The sequence below is a fragment of the Salmo salar genome, chromosome 15 (assembly GCF_965601325.2).
Source record: "Salmo salar chromosome 15, fSalSal1, whole genome shotgun sequence".
NCBI lineage: Eukaryota > Metazoa > Chordata > Actinopteri > Salmoniformes > Salmonidae > Salmo > Salmo salar.
In genome coordinates this window covers 41,279,914-41,299,378 of record NC_138305.1, presented here as the reverse complement: position 1 = coordinate 41,299,378, position 19,465 = coordinate 41,279,914, and the positions used below count along the sequence as shown (strand labels likewise).

The 19,465-nt window shown below is 44.3% G+C and overlaps 1 pseudogene; it reads left to right on the top strand.

Moving 5' to 3' along the window:
* Positions 1 to 9,691, top strand: part of LOC106571518 (mediator of RNA polymerase II transcription subunit 23-like) — a 42,523-nt pseudogene extending 32,832 nt beyond the window's left edge.
* The last annotated feature ends 9,774 nt before the right edge of the window (positions 9,692 to 19,465 follow it).

The following is a 19,465-nucleotide window of genomic DNA, read 5'->3' as shown; positions in this document are numbered from 1 at the left end:
CAGACCTTAATCCCATAGAAAATCTGTGGAGGGAGCTAGGGAGCTGAAGGTTCGAGTTGCCAAACGTCAGCCTCGAAACCTTAATGACTTGGAGAACATCTGCAAAGAGGAGTGGGACAAAATCCCTCCTGAGATGTGTGCAAACCTGGTGGCCAACTACAAGAAACGTCTGACCTCTGTGATTGCCAACAAGGGTTTTGCCACCAAGTACTAAGTCATGTTTTGCAGAGGGGTCAAATACTTATTTCCCTCATTAAAATGGAAATAAATGTATAACATTTTTGACATGCGTTTTTCTGGATGTTTTATTTTTCTGTCTCTCACTGTTCAAATAAACCTACCATTAAAATTATAGACTGACCATTTCTTTGTCTGTGGGCAAACGTACAAAATCAGCAGGGATCAAATACTTTTTTCCCTCACTGTATATCTCTGTTCTCCTAAATTGTACACTCATTACTTCCCACAAATCTAAAAGCATTGGATTGGTGCAGGCATGGGCTAGTGGCAGTTTCCATAATATTTCTTATACCAGTCATTTCCTTTCAAATGAGAGAAGGGAAGTGAACACCTACACATTTTGGGAAGAAAGAGAGATAATTGGGACACCTCTACCCTCCTCTTTCTCTCTCACTCCTCCTCCCTCCACCCCCACAGTCCTGCCTCCTCCCTCAGCCCAGGCCTCTGCCAGCCCAAGCTGCTGACTCCTATCAGCTGGAGTTTAGTTAAACCTCTGTTTGCTCCACTCCTACCTTGTTTTATCTGGACATAGATGTTAAAGTCCTGCTGCCTCCCAGGCCCAGTTTAGGCTTAGCTCAGCAGGGCCTCTCAACTAGCCTGGGAATATCTCCCCCATAACGGTGTGTTCAGGCCTTGCTGGACTCAAAAGTCAGCTAAAGTGTCAGCAAGTGCCTTTCCTGCTCCGACGGACTGTCATGTGAAATGACAGCAGAGCTATGGCCTGCTGAGATTACATTACTGTGAAGCAGATGGAAATGCCATCAGTGTGGGCCGTGATATGTGGGAGGGCGGAACATGAGACATGGGAGATCTCAGCGGGCGACGCAGCATTCTGACGGCAGAGCCCGGTGATGAGACACCCCTAGTGGCACAGGCAGCCGAGTGTGTACGCCTCACACTGACGCTTCTGAAACACAGAACACACATGGCTCTCGCTCTGGAAAAACTCTGTGTGTACACACACACCCACCCACCCCTGGGATCTATCTTGTCATCTGCAAACACACTCTGAAGCTTTTGTTCTGCTGTACATCTGGTTTATTATCCGCTGTCTGTTCATTCAGAAAAGCCTGTAGTTTATCATTCAAATTCAGTGCCTCCATTGTCTTCTCCCATTTGCACACAGCTCTCACAGTGAGCGCCTTAGTCACTTAATATCAGGTCCTTGGCTTTACAAAGCCTTTCATGAATTTCTATAGAGATGTTTTTATCCTTTTCTCCTCCTTCCCAGTATGTCTTTGAGAGAGCAGTCCATTCTCTCCTCTTCAGTCTCTATCTTTCTTAGACATCTAACATCTCCTCTCTCCTCCCTCCCCAGGTTCTGTCTGAGGTGCTGAAGCCCATAGTAAAGACAGAGTTCCAACTCCTCTATGTGGACCACCTGGTGGGGCCCTTCCTCCAGCGCTTCCAACAGGAGAGGACCCACTGCATGCTAGAGGTACTGACCTATGGCCACTTCTGTCCATATATCCCCCCTCCTTTCCTCCCCCATGTCCCAGTATAACCCGAATACACCATACAATCCCACACAAAAGGCCTGTAAATGAAATTCCCTTCCACACTCCCTCGTCCATTAGAGAGAATAGAGCTGATGGTGGGTGTGTGGGTGGGTATGTGCACGTGCTGTGTGTGTGCACGTTTGTATTACCTCAACTAACCTGTACCCCCGCACACTGACTCGGTACCCCCTGTATATAGCTTAGTTATTGTTATTTTGTGTTACTTTAGCTTATTTGGTAAATATTTTCTTAACTCTTCTTGAACTGCACTGTTGGTTAAGGGCTTGTAAGCATTTCACGGTAAGGTCTACCATCAACCGTATTCGGCGCATGTGACAAATAAAGTTTGATTTGATTTGTTCCAAAGCTTTAAAACAGCCAGTCAGTCCAAACACAACCGAGCACAACCAGACACAGACATGAACTGTTACACATCACAGACATACATTTTTATAAACTTTAGCTTTATAGTGCTTTTTCATAGATCTTGTTGAGGAGTGTATTGGAAAAAGACAAGTGTTTCCTCTGCAATCATTGATCTCCTAGTGTGTACATAAAAGATCAGGGTTGATGTATGCTTCTCGCTCTGTTATTGCTCTTCCTTTGTAATAACATGAGACGGACCAGCGCCTTGTGACTCCCCACTTAATCATGAAAGAGGTGGTTGATCTTGTATTTTTCACATTAAATAATAATAATAAAAATGTCTTAGACTACAGGGTACTGTGTTGGATTGTTGTTGTCTGATCATCTGTGTTATTCTGTACTGAGCTCTGTAGAAAGGATCTGTAGTCTGTCAGCTCAGGACCTCTGCCAGATGTCTGTACAGATGTATGATCTTAATTTGATCACCCTGTTGCAGGATAACTTTGTAGTGTGCTTGAGTTTTAAAAAGGCTTCTTTAGTTTGTAATTTCACTTCGAAGTTTCAGACTTGATATTTCCTTACGAAAACATGTATCAACCCCTACAAAAGTGTCCATTAAATATAATCCACATACTTCACATTTCCTTTTGATGCAGGATTATTTTCCTGCTGTAGCAAACTGTCTCAAATTAAGATTCTACATCTGTATGTTGATGCACAAACACTAAGGTCAGAACAGGGTCAACAACTCACTGTTCTTTAAACACAAACTGACTGGAGAGGCTTAGTGTGTTAACACTATCTCCACATGATTGGAGTGAGTCAATCCACTCATAGTGAGATGTGTAAAAACATGAGAATGGATTTGAATGAGTATTGATTGACTGGTTCTGAGGATGCTCTAGAACTCCTCAAGCAGAATAAGAAGCTGTCAAGTGGATTTGACTGAATTATCATAATAACCCTGTCACTTGTGTTCCCTCTCCGGCATCTAGGTCACCAGGCTGCTCATTAGGGCGCACACCTGTCACCAGTGTTACGTGCATAATGACACTCACCTGGACTCCATCTTGATTACCTGCCCTTTATGTCACTCCCTATGGTTTCTTCCCCAGTCGTCATTGTTGCTGTTTCATGTCGGTGTGCTGTTTGTTTCTTGTTTTGTTCATTTATTAATTAAATGTATTCACTCCCTGAACTTATTTCCCGACTCTCAGCGTACATCGTTACAAACCTCTTGTGGATTCCCTTGTCTAGTCCTTTGATGGTGTTTCATATAGTATTCTCTTATACATAGAAAAAACGGCAATGTTGCTAGTGTTTTCTTTAGGGGCTGACTGTGCCTGTGTTTATTTGATTTACCAGTTGTGATAAGTCAGAAAAGTCCTTTAGATGTGTTATGCATGTGTTCATATCTCCCATAAATTAATGTATAATTTGGGTCAATCATACCTTATCACTGTCTGCTGCCTTCAGTGCCGGTAGCTTTTTTTCAATAATTTTTCAGATATTGACAGGAAATTAGGTGTTGCTGCTAAAGCAGGCTCTTAAGACATTACCAAGTTAGAGATGGGGCTCTGACAAACAGCATGACAGCACTAGCAGTCAGTGGGGGGATGTGTGATTTCATGTCAGCACTGTTGCAAGGCCTGTGCTAACTGGAATGGAAGTCATTTTAGGTGGGTACTATGTACAGTACGAGTGGTAGTTCTTTCAGAAAGAGTATATGATAGCAACTTTTTGGGAATGAGTCCAGTGTTCATTGAGACGCACAAGGCTACACTCTCCTAAAGGAGCCTTTCACCTTCCAAGGACACTAATGTCACATTGGAATAGGAAATGAACTCAGACGAGGGGAATAGGGTAATCATCTTTTATGTATTTACTTAACCTTAGTAATTCATTTCCATGCCCTAGGATTCTTATAGACACTCATACTGAGTGACAGGCGTTTTGCTGAGTGATGACATCTAACTGGTGCTGTAGGGGTGGGCCAAGGGATGTGAGCGTTACACTGCATTGTGAAATCTTGACCAATCACAGCAGGCACCGCATCACTCCATTTGTTGTTTTATACTGCATAGCGCAAGTGATGCGTGCTTATGGAAACTCACAAGACTTGATTTGCCAATCAAAAGGTTGGGTTTGACCAAAAACATCCGGGGTTGAAGCCCCGGAAGCCCAGGCCTAGTGCGATGTTCTATGGATTATGTGATTCGCATAATCTATAGAAAGAAATAGATTTTATAAAGAGGTTTCAGAAAGCTGTCAACTGCTGCACTGAATGATGTATACAGTATAAGATGGCTGTAATTCTGGTACTGTATGCAATGACACTAATTTAAAGACGCTCTTGATAAAAAACTGGGGCAGTGTATTTGCTATCATGCCTCTAGCACTTGTTGATATAAATTTAGCTGAGTATATGGTTTTACATTTTTTCTCTCCCATCTTTCCAGTTGGAAACTGGAGAAATATAGTAGCTTAGACCAGCATCCCCCAACTGACGGACAAATTTGGCTCGCAGGTGCTTTTATTCCCCCCCCCCCCCCCCCAAAGTTTTCTAAGCCAAAAAAAACATACATTTTTTAATTTTCATTGTTGGACATAACAGACTGTAAAAACACCAGGAAATCAGCTCCAAGTGATTTACATTTTGGAAATCTGTTCCCAAGTATTCCCATGCATAATAGAGAGACACGTGAAATGCATCAAGTGGTTGCTGATGCTGAAGCTCAGTAAAAAAGCAGCAGGCTGTGGAGTCCTGGAGGACAGTGGCAAGGCACTAATGGTATATCAGTGTTCACACTTCATACATTCCTGAACTAACCCTTACAGTATCTATTCTCCCAGTTGCCCTTCCAGATCGTTCACACCACATGACTTTTGATTGCACATATGTCAATCAATATAAAAAGGACCTGAATATTGATGGCTATGTAAAAGGGAGGTGGCAGCGGGCTCCTGTCGATACAAATGATCACTGAGATGCTTAGCCTACGTACCGGGGTATTTGTCGTCTGAGATGTGGAGGGGTTTAAGTTACTCACATCCTCTCAAATGTTTTGTATGCCCCTGGGGATCTATTTGCACAATTATTGTATCATCATATTTATGTCCCTGGGTAACCGCCCAAGAGTTTATTTGGCATTAATGGTTTGTTGTTTGGATTTGATAATATGTAGCTGCTGGGTGACATTAATAGAGTTATTCTCAGGGAGTATAATAATAAAATAATTTGGGAAAAGACGATATATAAATACATGGTAAAGGCAACACAGGCCAATCGAATTTCGCTTGCTCACGATAAATCTAATTAATGAGATTAATGTTACGTTAGGTTCAGATTTCTACTTTATGGAATTATGTAAAGAAAGTGTCACTAATAAATAAGTACACAAAGTCTTCCAGTAGCAGACCTTACTCTCTCCTACACAACCAGGATGCCCAAACAAATATCGTCCTTTACAGAGAGTCTTGGCTTGGTTACTGTGGAGAGACAGGGCCAAGTCTTCAGCTCCCACCTCACCTCTACTTCCTGTTAATGGTCCCAAGGGCCTGCCATTGGTGGACTGCTGCAGTTGCCATGGTCACAGTGACCAGCCAGACCTTTCAGACCAGATCAGAGATCCAATGTGACTCCAGGGAGCCTGAGGGAGAGAGCGAGGGAAAAAATAAGGAGGAAGAACTGGAGAGAGGGAGGGAGTGGGGACAGTCTGGGTAAGGTGCTTTGCTGCTTCCTGTGTTCAGAGGATCAGGCCCTTTCTGTAGGGTCACACAGGTGCTACAATAAGCATGATTGCTTTCAGTAATCCCTGGTTAAAGCCGAGACGGTCAATTAAAACAAGTGATGCTACTTGTACGAGGGCTGAAAGTTTATGTTCTGTGGAAGGGAACAGGCTGAACATAAGATTGTTTTTGTTTTAGAATTTTGAGTTCTTTATTCCAAAATGAAAAACAACCGTTTGTTTTTCTGGAAGTGCATGCTGTGTCTGACATTTTATTGTAGGCTGCACTGTAATGGCTGCTATACCCCCCACAAATTCAGTTGCCGTTAACAGCTACAATGCCAAAACATTTTGTTGTGTTATAAAGTGGGATTAAATTGATTTTTTGTCAACAATCTACACAAAATACTCTGTCAAAGTGGAAGAAAAATTCTAACATTTGTAAAAATATAAATAAAACAACAAAAAACGAATATATATTGATTAGATATGTATTGACTCAGTGGGTTGAATACTGTTAGAATCACCATTGGCAGTGATTACAGCTGTGAGTCTTTCTGGGTAAGTCTCTAAGGAGGACCGAGCACGCGCCCATTCTCATCGACAGGGCTGGAGTGGAGCAGGTTGAGAGCTTCAAGTTCCTTGGTGTCCACATCACCAACAAACTATCCATGGTCCAAACACACTAAGACAGTCGTGAAGAGGGCACGACAAAGACTATTGCCCCTCAGGAGACTGAAACGATTTGGCATGGGTCCTCAGATCCTCAAAAGTTTCTACAGCTGCACCATCGAGAGCATCCTGACTGGTTGCATCACTGCCTGGTATGGCAACTGGTCGGCTTCCTACCGCAAGGCACTACAGAGGGTAGTGCGCACGGCCCAGTACATCAATGGGGCCAAGCTTCCTGCCATCCAGGACCTCTATATCAGGCAGCGTCAGAGGATGGCCCTAAAAATTGTCAAAGACTCCAGCCACCCTAGTCATAGACTGTTCTCTCTGCTACTGCACGGCAAGCGGTACCAGAGCACCAAGTCTAGGTCCAAAAGGCTTCTTAACAGCTTCTACCCCCAAGCCATAAGGCTCCTGAACAGCTAATCAAAGGGCTACCCAGACCCCTCTTTTACGCTGCTGCTACTCTCTGTTTATTATCCATGCATAGTCACTTTAATAACTCTACCTACATGTACATATTACCTCAATTACCTCGACTAACCGGTGCCCCCGCACATTGACTCTGTACCGGTACTCCCTGTATTTAGCCTTGCTATATTGCTGTAGTCGATAAAAGACAATACTGTGCAGCCGTATTCATCGACCTGGCCTAGGCTTTCGACTCTGTCAATCACCACATTCTTATCGGCAGACTCAATAGCCTTGGTTTCTCAAATGACTGCTTCACCTGATTCACAAACTACTTCTCAGACAGAGTTCAGTGTGTCAAATCGGAGGGCCTGTTGTCCGGACCTCTGGCAGTCTCTATGGGGGTGCCACAGGGTTCAAATCTCGGGCCGACTCTTTTCTCTGTATACATCAATGATGTCGCTCTTGCTGCTGGTGATTCTCTGATCCACCTCTATGTAGATGACACCATTCTGTATACTTCTGGCCCTTCCTTGGATACTGTGTTTACTAACCTCAGCCACGCTCAAGTTCCTACCGATCCTCGACTTCGGCGATGTCATTTACAAAATAGCCTCCAAAACTCTACTCAGCAAATTGGATGCAGTCAATCACAGTGCCATCCGTTTTGTCACCTAAGCCCCATATACTACCCACCACTGCGACCTGTATGCTCTGAACACTTTCTGAAGGCACTGTACATCATTATTACATTATTTCCCTTGCAATTGTATTTTATCAAGTATGTTTATATTGACTGCATCTGAAAATGCAATGCATTCTCAGTCCTTGTTATTCTCCCAGCAGGGTACAACAAGCTCTTTCTCCAAATGCCATGCTCACTCGTCTGAGAATTTGTCACGTCCTGACCAGTATAGAGGATTATTTGTATTATTTGGTCAGGGCGTGGCAGAGGTATGTTTGTTTTGTATGGTGGTTTTTTTTTTGTGTATAGCTTAGAGGGGTGTGTTATTTATGTGTTCTGGGGTTTTGTGGTGTATGTTAGCACTGCTTTTGTTTAGCCTGCTACACTGTTCCTGTCGTGAGTTTTGGTTATTGTTTTTTCCTCGTGTTCACATTTAAATTAAATGATGATGAGCACGCAATCCGCTGCATATTGGTCCACTTTGTCCGACAGCGATTTCAACATATCTTCTGACGAAGAGGTTTGTGACAGAACTGCCCACCTTAAAAGGACCAAGCAGCGGAAGAAATCTGGTGAGGACCGGGGAACACGGCTGGTAAGGGAGCCCAAGAGGCAGCCCCAATATTTTTTTTTGGGGGGGGCACAAGGGTAGTTTGGCTGGGCAAGGATGGAGCCCCAGGCCAGCTCCCCGTACCCTTTTTGGGCAGAGACCTACTGGACAGGTCCCGTGCTTTGGGGTGATGGGTGCTGTGGCGAGGCCTGGTATTTTTCAGGCCGGTACGCGCAGTACCAGCGCCCCGCATGTCCTAGGGGAAAGTGGGCATCCAGCCAGTAGGGGTGATGCCAGTCCTGCGCTCGAGACCGCCAGTGCGCCTCTACGGTCCAGTGTTTCCCGCTACACGCACTAGCCTTGAGGTGCGTGTCTCCAGGCTGGCACGTCCAGTACCAGCCCCACGTATCAGGCTTCTAGTGCGTAAGCCCAGCCTCGCCAGTCTGGAGCCGCCAGAGCCGCCCGCCAGTCTGGAGCCGCCAGAGCCGCCCGCCAGTCTGGAGCCGCCAGAGCCGCCCGCCAGTCTGGAGCCGCCAGGGTCGCCCGCCAGTCTGGAGCCGCCAGGGTCATCAGCCAGGCGAGCGCAGCAAGAGTCGCCCGCCAGCCGGGAGCAGCCAGGGTCGCCCGCCAGCCGGGCGCATCCAGGGACGCCCTCCAGCCGGGCGCAGCCAGGGACGCCCTCCAGCCGGGCGCAGCCAGGGGCACCCGCCAGCCGGGCGCAGCAGGAATCGCCCGCCAGCCGGGCGCAGTCAGGGTCGCCCGCCAGCCGGGCGCAGTCAGGGTCGCCCACCAGTCCTCCGACGCGGCCAGGGGCGCCACCTAAGTGGGCGACGCCGAGGGTGGAGCGGAGTCCACGTCCCGCACCTGAGCCGCCTCCAATATAGGTGGGTTGGGAGGGGGGGTGTAGCACAGGTGCCGTCGTTGACGGCAGCCACCCTCCCTTCCCTCCCTTTAGTTTAGGGGGATTTTTCTGTTTGTTTTGGAGTATCTACTGGGTTTTGTGTAAGGTGCATCCGGGGTCTGCACATTTGGGGGGGGGGGGGGGTTACTGTCACATCCTGACCAGTATAGAGGATTATTTGTATTATTTGGTCAGGGCGTGGCAGAGGTATGTTTGTTTTGTATGGTGGGTTTTTTTTTGTGTATAGCTTAGAGGGGTGTGTTATTTATGTGTTCTGGGGTTTTGTGGTGTATGTTAGCACTGCTTTTGTTTAGCCTGCTACACTGTTCCTGTCGTGAGTTTTGGTTATTGTTTTTCCCTGGTGGTCACATTTAAAATAAATGATGATGAGCACGCAATCCGCTGCATATTGGTCCACTTTGTCCGACAGCGATTTCAACATATCTTCTGACGAAGAGGTTTGTGACAGAATTAACAATACGGTGTGCCAGGAAACAGGAAACCTGCTCAGAAGGCTGATGGGGCATCCATGACTGTCTATTCTGGCCTGACCCTGCTCTTGCCTTTCCCCAGCCTGCACCAGACTCTCAGCCTTTCTCCAGCTTCTCAGACACTCAGCACCTGCCCCCAGGCCATTAGCCCCAGCCTCTTGGGCTTCTCAGCCCTCCAGTTTCTCAGATGCTCAGCCTCAGGACCCCAGCCCGATCTCCTCCATCTGCTGCCTTGCGTTCTGCCCCTGGGACTCCTGATGAATGGTAATCAGGCCAGAGCTGTCATTAAAGACTGGAGAGACAGCCAGCCCTGCTCTGGATGACAGGATGGCCATTAATTACATGCCACAGTCACAAATGGCACAAATCAATGAGCTGCAGATGTGAGACGGACGCCAGGAAATATGCATAAAATGTTTTCCCAGAGTGCGTCACCAGACATCGACATTTCATGGCTATAGCTTTTTTCTGCTGTGTTCAATCAATGCAATTTCCATATTATTCATGTTTTCTTTCCGGCCATACCACTCTCAATGCATGTAACAGGTGCATGCATGTAACAAGTTGACAATGAGTTGAGTTGATATACACTGAGCATACAAAACATTAACATGACAGACTGACCAGGTGAATCCAGGTGAAAGCTATGATCCCTTATTGATGTCACTTGTTAAATCTACTTCAAATTAGAGTAGATGAAGGGGAGGAAACAGGTTAAAGAAGGATTTTTAAGCCTTGAGACAACTGAGACATGGATTGTGTATGTGTGCCATTCAGAGGGTGAATGGGAAAGACAAAAAATATAAGTGCCTTTGAACGGGGTATGGTAGTAGGTGCCAGGCGCACCAGTTTGTGTCAAGAACTGCAACACTGCTGGGTTTTTCAGTTTCCTGTGTGTATCAACAATGGTCTCACACTCAAAGGACATCCAGACAACTTGACACAACTGTGGGAAGCATTGGTGTCAACATGGGCCAGTATCCCTGTGGAAGGCTTTCGACACCTTGTAGAATCCATGCCCCAACGGATTGAGGCTGTTCTGAGGGCAAAAGGTGTTCCTAATGTTTATTATACTCAGAGTAGATAATTGATTTGCAGTCACTATTTGAAATAGGAAATTGTTAAGCCTCTGCAAGAGAGAGGCACAGTTGTCATTTCCTAAACTGATGCTTTATCATCTCCCTGGCTGATGAGACAGACATATGATATGAACCATTGAAGTCTTTGACAGACTCCTATTTGTGTGAGATTAATAGTGTCTGTCAGGGATATCATAAGATGATTCTCCCTGAGGCTACAGGGTGTCTGAATGATTCAGGAGTGCCTGTTGCTTGTCATTGCATATTTGCAGAATGCTGTTCTGTGTTACCTGGCAACGTAAATGTAGATGGCAGCCTGAAAAGCCAGGGTCTGTTTCTGTCAGAAAAGTCATGCCCTCACAATTCAACATGAACTATTTCCATTTTAGGATCATGTAAGTTCATATTCTGAATCATATGGTTGAATACATGTTTATGATGCTCTTAAAAGTAACCTTTATACTGTTGCAAATCTCTCTGAGAAAAGAGAGCTGCAGTAGATTTGTATTCTGTCTGAAAAGCTTTAGCCATAATGACTGCGCCAAAGACTTTTATAACTAAACCAAGATAGACCACATACTGTCGTTTCCAATGGGAACAAATAAGTCATAGTGGGCAGAACAAGCAAGGAGGTGGGCAGAGCCAAGCACGAGCTAACGAGATCTTATTGGCCTGTTCTAGCATGCATCTGCATATTTCCGTTAGGGAACGCCTACTCTGTGAAGTGCGTGTGTGCAATATCTCAATTCGCCTTTGCACTCCTAAACAATGCAATTTTTTAAAACTTTAGCAAAGGGTAAAGTCTACAAAACATAGTCCACTCTGTTCATAACAGATTGTAGTTTTGGGAATGGAGGAGATGGCTGCCGTTTTATGGGCTCTTAACCAATTGTGCTATTTTGTGTATTTTTTCACATTGTTAATAACTTATTTTGTACATAATGTTTCTGCCACGGTCTGTTATGACTGAAAAGAGCTTCTGGATATTACAACAGTGATTACTCACCTCGAACTGGACAAAGATTTTTTCTTTAACGAGTCGGACGCAAAAGATTTACTGCTGATACCGGACCAGGCCCAAATCCCTGTCATTCGCATGAAGAGACGCCGATTTAGGAGACGCAGGTCCGAGTGCCTTGTGAGAATTCGGCGGCGAGTGGGTAACCCACCTCTACCATCCATCCTTTTGGCCAACGTGCAATCATTGGAGAATAAACTAGATGAGCTTCGTTCGAGACTATCCTACCAACTGGACATTAAAAACTGTAATATCTTGTGTTTCACCGAGTCATGGCTGAACGATGACATGGATAATATACAGTTGGCTGGATTTTCAGTGCATCGGCAAAACAGAATTGCTGCCTCCGATAAGTGGGGGTCTGTGTCTATTTGTCAATAATAGCTGGTGTGTGAAATCTAATATTAAGGAAGTCTCAAGGTTTTGCTCGCCTAAGGTAGAGTTTCTCACGATAAGCTGTAGACCACACTAATTACCAAGAGAGTTTTAATCTATATTTTTCATAGCTGTCTATTTACCACCACAAATCGATGCTGGCACTAAGACCGCACTCAGCGAGCTGTGTAAGGCCATAAGCAAATAAAAAAATGCACATCCAGAGGTGACGCTCCTAATGGCCAGGGACTTTAATGAAGGGAAACTTGAATCCCTTTTACCTAATTTCTACCAGCATGTCACATGTGCAACCAGAGGGAAAAAACTCTTATGCCACCTTTACTCCACACACAGAAACGCGTACAAAGCCCTCCCTTGCCCTCCATTTGGCAAATCTGACCATAATTCTATCCTCCTGATTCCTACAAGCAAAAACTAAAGCAGGATGTACCATTGACTCGCTCAATACGGAAGTGGTCAGATAACGCAGATGCTAAACTACAAAACTGTTTTCGGGATTCATCCGATGGCATTGAGGAGTATACTACATCAGTCACTGGCTTCATGAATAACTACATCGATGATGTCGTCCCCACAGTGACCGTATGTACATACCCCAACCAGAAGCCTTGGATTACAGGCAACATCCGCACCAAGCTAAAGCGTAGAGCTGCCGCTTTCAAGGAGTGGGAATTCTAGGCGCTTATAAGAAATCCTGTTATGCCCTCCGACGAACCATCAAACATGCAAAGTGTCAATACAGGACTAAGATTGAACCCTACTACATCGGCTCCGACGCTCGTCGGATATGGCAGGGATTGCAAACTATTACGAACAACAAAGGGAAACCCATCTGCCTAGTGAGCCTACCAGATTAGCTAAATTACTTCTATGCGCTCTTTGAGGCAAGCAACACTGAAGCATGCATGAGACTACAAGCCGTTCCGGACGACTTTGATCACACTCTCCATAGCCAAAGAGAGTAAGACCTTTAAACAGGTTAACATTCACAAGGCCGCAGGAATTCTGTAATTCTGATAGACTTTGGTTATTAATGTAAAGATATCATTTAATCTTATTATTATATGTAGTAGAAAACGATGGGTTAGAAGAAGCCTACATAACCAACCCATAAAGTAAAATGTAACATCTATATGGCCAGCTATGTAAACATTAACATTGATTTATCCTGCAATAGATGGTGTTCAATTGATAACATACATTTTTGTCTTCTAATGCCTTTTTAGGGGAAATAAATCTAAAAGTAACTGAATGTATTCAGATTATGTTACTGAGTTTTGGTAGTCCAAAAGTTACGTTACTGATTATAATTTTGGACAGGTAACTAGTAACTGTAATGGATTACATTTAGAACGTAACCTACCCAACCCTGCCAGCCACCGAAGGTAGATTAAAAAAATCTACCAGCCGCTCAGATTTTTTACAAACCCAAATATTTTTTTCCTGCTAAAATTACAGCAACAAACACCAACAAAACGTATGAGCATGCTTTGGAATGTTCCTAAAACAATACATGTATTACTAGTAAGAAGTAATGTGGTATATTATTTAATAACATTTTTGGTGACCTGAGTCTTATAACCAAAACATTTCACCTGCCTCTTAGAAGCGTTGACTTCCCTTCCCTAGCAGTTGAAACTAAAACATAACAAAACAACCTAGCTTGTGAACAAAACAATGTAAGTATCCAAGAAACACAAGGACAAAGTCTCACTTCATTAGACTTTCATTTCAAGTAAATTGGATCAACTTTTATGCCAGTGTGCAGCGCTTCTAAAATGAATCTTTCACTCAGCTCTTCAAGTGGAATAGGCTATATAGGAGTCATCTTTTTTTCAGCGATTAATTTACCAGCTATGAAACAAAATGGCAGAATTTATTTGACAATTAATGTGATCATACTTGACAATTTTTTATTCACAAATACAAGTGAAATGCTCGCACTGTGTAGCCCTGACCATCCGCAAACGTGGCTGATGAAATAGACATTTTACCTGCCAATGTCAAAATCTACCCGCATTTAGCAGGTGTTCATTTTAGGCCCTGGTCTCTGGCCTCTAGTGAACTCCAGTCATTTGCAGCTGAATGGAAAACTGCACATTTCCCCTTCCCATCTTTAGTGCTCTATTTTTCACCGCCAGCCAGGGTTGCCATGGTAACAGGGAGGATTGGTGTCTACCTGGTGTTTGTCAGTCTGTCTGTCTGTCATTGCCCCTCATGGCTGGCGTGTAATCTGCCTGCACCGTGGACCTTGTTAAACCACCTTATTCGCTATTCATTACTTCTGCTACAAGCACTCACATCAGCCTCCAGAGGACGAGATGGAGGCAGACCAGACCCCGCTCGCTGGCTGCAGGCTTGTTCAGTCCAGCGACAAGGGCCTCCCTCCCTCACTCCCCAAAGAGCAGCCTTGGCCTGGAGATGTGGGCTGCTGTCCAGAGATAGTGTACAGGAGTGTGTATTTGTCTACGCTTGAGTGCTTGTGTGTGTGTCTGAGAGAGAAAGAAAGATAGGAAGGGATGGAGGGAGAGAGATAATGCAGTGTTTCATGAACAATTGTAGAGTTTAATCCACAGTGATGACAGTGTGATGTGGACAAGAGACAGAAACAAAGCCAGAGCAAACCAAGTTCAGAGGAGCCTTCAGGACGGTCACACCAGAGTCATGCGGTCACAGTTGACAAGCTAACATGGTTAAGGCTACTTGAGCACAAAGCAGTGTTACAGGGATTCAGACATTCCATTTATAGATCTTTATTGCCCCAGAGGGACAATTCTTGACATTGCTTCCTATTGTTTCTAGCTAGCAGATGCAGTTATATACCAGGCAGGCACGCTATAGTATAATGACATGGGTCTGTAGACTGAATACCATTATGATTACACGATAGATCTGTTAATTTCTCCAATACTGCTCCAATTGGTACACAGTGTGGCATCCATCATTGCTACCGGGGGAATAGTCATTTTTTCACAATTGAATAGGCATCAGGTAATTATGCAGGCCAGCCCTCAGGCAGTTCTGGAGTGTTTATAGGGGAATTATAATCAGAATGAGAAGAGTTTTGGGAGAGCGTTCAAGATGACAAGCACTCATTCTGGTAATCACACTTGATAAAAAGTGCCCAGTCTACCCATACACAACTGCCCTAATCAAGACAGAGGCATCGAAAGCAATGCTGTCTGAAGGGCACCTGCACCTCTCGTGGACAGAACAGCCACCTGAAATACACTACATGGACAAAAGTATGTGGACACCTGCTCGTCGAACATCATTAATATGGAGTTGGTCCCCCTTTGCTGATATAACAGCCTTCACTCTTATGGGAAGACTTTCCACTAGATGTTGTTACATTGCTGCGGGGATTTGCTTCCATTCAGCCACAACAGCATTAGTGAGGTCGGGGCACTGATGATGGGCAATTAGGCTTGTCTGGCAGTTGGCGTTCCAATTCATCCCAAAAGTGTTCGATGGGGTTGAGGTCAGGGCTCTGTGCAGGCCAGTGAAGTTCTTCCACACTTATCTTGACAAACCATTTCTGTACGGACCTCACTTTGTCCACGGGGGCAATGTCATGCAGAAACAGGAAAGGGCCTTCCCCAAACTGTTGCCACAAAGTTGGAAGGACAGAATCGTCTAGAATGTCCTTGTATGCTGTAGCGTTAAGATTTCTCTTCACTAGAACTAAGGGGCCTAACCCGAACCATGAAAAACAGCCACTGACCATTTTTCCTCCTCCACCAAACTTTACAGTTGGCACTATGCATTCGAGTAGGTAGCGTTCTCCTGGCATCCGCCAAACCCAGATTCATCCGTCGGATTGCCAGATGGTGAAGCGTGATACATCACTCCAGAGAACACGTTTCCACTGCTCCAGAGTCCAATGGTGGCGAGCTTTACACCACTCCAGCCGACACTTGGCATTATGATCTTAGGCTTGTGTGCGGCTGCTCAGCCATGGAAACCATTTCATGAAGCTCTCGACGAACAGTTCTTGTGCTGATGTTGCTTCCAGAGGCAGTTTGGAACTCAGTAGTGAGGGTTGCATCCGAGGACAGACGATTTTTACACGCTATGCGCTTCAGCAGTCGGCGATCCCTTTCTGTGCACTTGTGTGCCCTACCACTTCTACTTTACAATAACAGCACTTACAGTTAACCAGGGTAGCTCTGGCAGTGCAGAAATTTGACAAACTAGCTTGTTGGAAAGGTGGCATCCTATGACGGTTCCACGTTGAAAGTCACTGAGCTCTTCAGTACGGGCCATTCTACTGCCAATGTTTGTCTATGGAGATTGGTTGTCTGCTCGATTTTATACACCTGTCAGCAATGGGTGTGGCTGAAATAGCAGAATCCACTCATTTGAAGTGGTGTCCACATACTTTTGGCCATGTAGTGTAGGTGGATCTGGAATCCACATGCTTGGTTCCAAGTACAGCTCAAGGTTGCTTTATTGTTGGATAAAAGCGATTATTTTCCAGAGAAATATAAATACATGCGCTGGTATATGTCTCTGTGCTTTTCTGTTCATTGCACTCCCTCACACTGCAGACTGGCTTTAGGCATTGCCTCAGGGGGGAAACTGAAGACTTGGCCCGATCTCCCACAGTAACCAAGCCAAGACATTCTCTGCAGATGAAGATGAGGGAGAAAGTAAACTACTGGGAGGCTTCATATAATTATTTATTCGATAAATCTAACCATCTTCATATCAATAAAGTCTGAAGATAAAATCTATTTTCATTAGCTTGATTAATCATGAACAAACTGTAAACTATTTTATTTGTAAACCTATGTGTCATCATGATGGTTTTGTGTATCCTCACAGCTTTAACCTCTCCAGCGTCTGATCCCGTTAGCGGGATCAAAATCCAGCGAAAAATCATATCGCCAATTAGCATAAAAAAAATCATAATAAAAAATATATATATATATATATATATATATATTTTTTTATATAGATACACCTCTCCTGAATCGACCCACGTCGTCCGATTTCAAAAAGGTTTTACAGGAAAAGCAAATCATTAGATTATGTTAGATGAGTCCATCGTAAAAAGCAGCAACATAGCCATTTTCTGACCAACCACTTGCATCACAAATAATCAAAAAACAGCTAAATGCAGCACTAACCTTTTACAAACTTCATCAGATGACACACCTAGGACATCATGTTATACAATGCATGCATTCTTTTGTTCAATAAAGGTCATATTTATATATAAAAACAGCATTTTACATCGGCGTCTGACGTTGACTAAATAATTTCCCCTCAAATGCGTCCCGGTAAACAATGCTACAATTCCCTAAATTACTATCCGATAACGATTTTTTAAATTTATATTGTCAATCTAACATTTATAGATGAATATCTCTTGAGAACACCTGTCATACCAGATTTTAAATTAACTTTACTGGGTAATCACACTTTGCGATAAAAGGAGATGCGATACTCAGAAAATGAGCTAATATACAGAGCTCGGCGCCATCTTGGAACAATCGCATGTCACATCTCATCTTGTATAATATTGTCAATAATCGCCTACCTTTAGTTGTCTTCATCAGAAAGAATCCCAGGTCCACAACAGATGTATTTTCGGTCGAAAAAGTCCATACTTCACGTTCCATTAGCCTGCTGTTGGTAGCGCGTCCTTGGGCTCTCTCCAAATTCTCCGATGTGCGCAGGGCTGAAGTTTCGGATAAAATGATTCTCCCGCCTGTAGGTTCGTTCAAACATGTCAAACGTTGTAAAACATTAATCTTCAGGGCCTGTAACACCAAGAGAGCCAATAAGATTCGAGGGGGATGATTTAATTGTCTTTCAAACCGTTTCCAAAGGTGGGGGTAGACATGGCCGCCGGCGTCATAATGGTGATGGCCCATCCCCTGTGACCAATTTCCAATGAGTCTCATTCACTGAGTTTCGACTGTATAAGGCTCAAACCACTGTGAAAAGACTGGCGACATCTAGTGGAAGCAATAGGAAGTGCTCACTGAACCATGGTTAACGGTGTGATTTATAGGGAAAGATGAGAAGTCGAGTCCACAATTCTGAATTCCACTTCCTGTTTCAATCGGTCTCGGGGTTTTGACTGCCATTTGAGTTCTGTTATACTCACAGACACCATTCAAACAGTTTTAGAAACTTTAGGGTGTTTTCTATCCATATATAATAAGTATATGCATGCCCTAGCTTCTGAGTTTGATTAGTAGGCCGTTGAAAATGGGAACGATTTTTTTTCAAAATGCGCTGTGGCGCCCCCTATCCTAGGGTATCCTCAAGAGGTTTTTTAAGGTTACATGTCTGAACTCTAATTTGAGAGGTAATGTTACGTGGAAGCGCAATCGCACAGGAACAGTACTGACTCGAATTAGGGTGCCCTGAGCTAGTGAATAGATATCGCCCCCATACCTACACACAGTAAGATACCACACCATGATCATGTGCAGCACACTGTGCCTTCTACATATCTGGTTGCCTGTGTTTTGTTCCCCTGTTGGAGTGATGCTGTGCTGTGGAGATTAGTTATGCAGTAGGATGATAAAACACACATCTTCAAGCGGTTTGACGAGGCACACAAGATGAGTGCATGTATTACTGAGCTTGCGGTGTGTCAGAGCAACACAGTGGAGGGCGGCAGCAGCTAGAGCCGCGTGGGACTCACATGCTCTCCTCAACAACAATGTTATTCTAATGAATGCTATTCCCTCACATATCTCCCTTCATTATAATGTGGAAAGCTGGACGGCCACTTCTCCTCTAGCTGTGTAATAGGAAGTGATAAAGATCTATCACAACTCTGACTAGGGGTCTCTATCAGGGCTGGAGCTTTAGATCTCTCCTCAGAAGGGAGCCTGGGAGGATGGAGGGGAGCCGGGGAGGATGGAGGGACATGTTCCACAAGAAGTCATCACAGCCTCCCCCTTCATTAGCAGACAGAGAAATAAATGGATGGAGAGAGACAGCTAGAGCAAGAGAGAGAAAGAGAGAAAGAAACGAGTGTTCTATAGTCAATGGATGTGTCTCTCCAAAATTGTACTGCAGCTGCACTTTATGATATCTGTGGATGCACAACCCTGAGAAGATATAGCAACACCGAACCCTCCCGCTCCGTTTCCCGCTCACTCTTATCTCTTCCCAGGCCAGTAATGAGACTGGGAAGCCAAGATTTAAAGGGGGGGTAGAGGGGCAACAGCCATCCGACATGAAAACATACTATGCAGGCTTTATAGTTAATACTGTAATACTGTAGTATACTGTAGTATTTACAGTTAACTATAGCATAAATACTGTAGTAAAAGAAAACTATAGTATATACTATAGTTTTTTGCGGATTGTAGTATACTGTAGTATTTATTGTAATGTTTTTGCAAACTGTAATATACTGTTGTGTTCAGTGTTTTTGTTTTATTATCTTTGACAAAAAAGT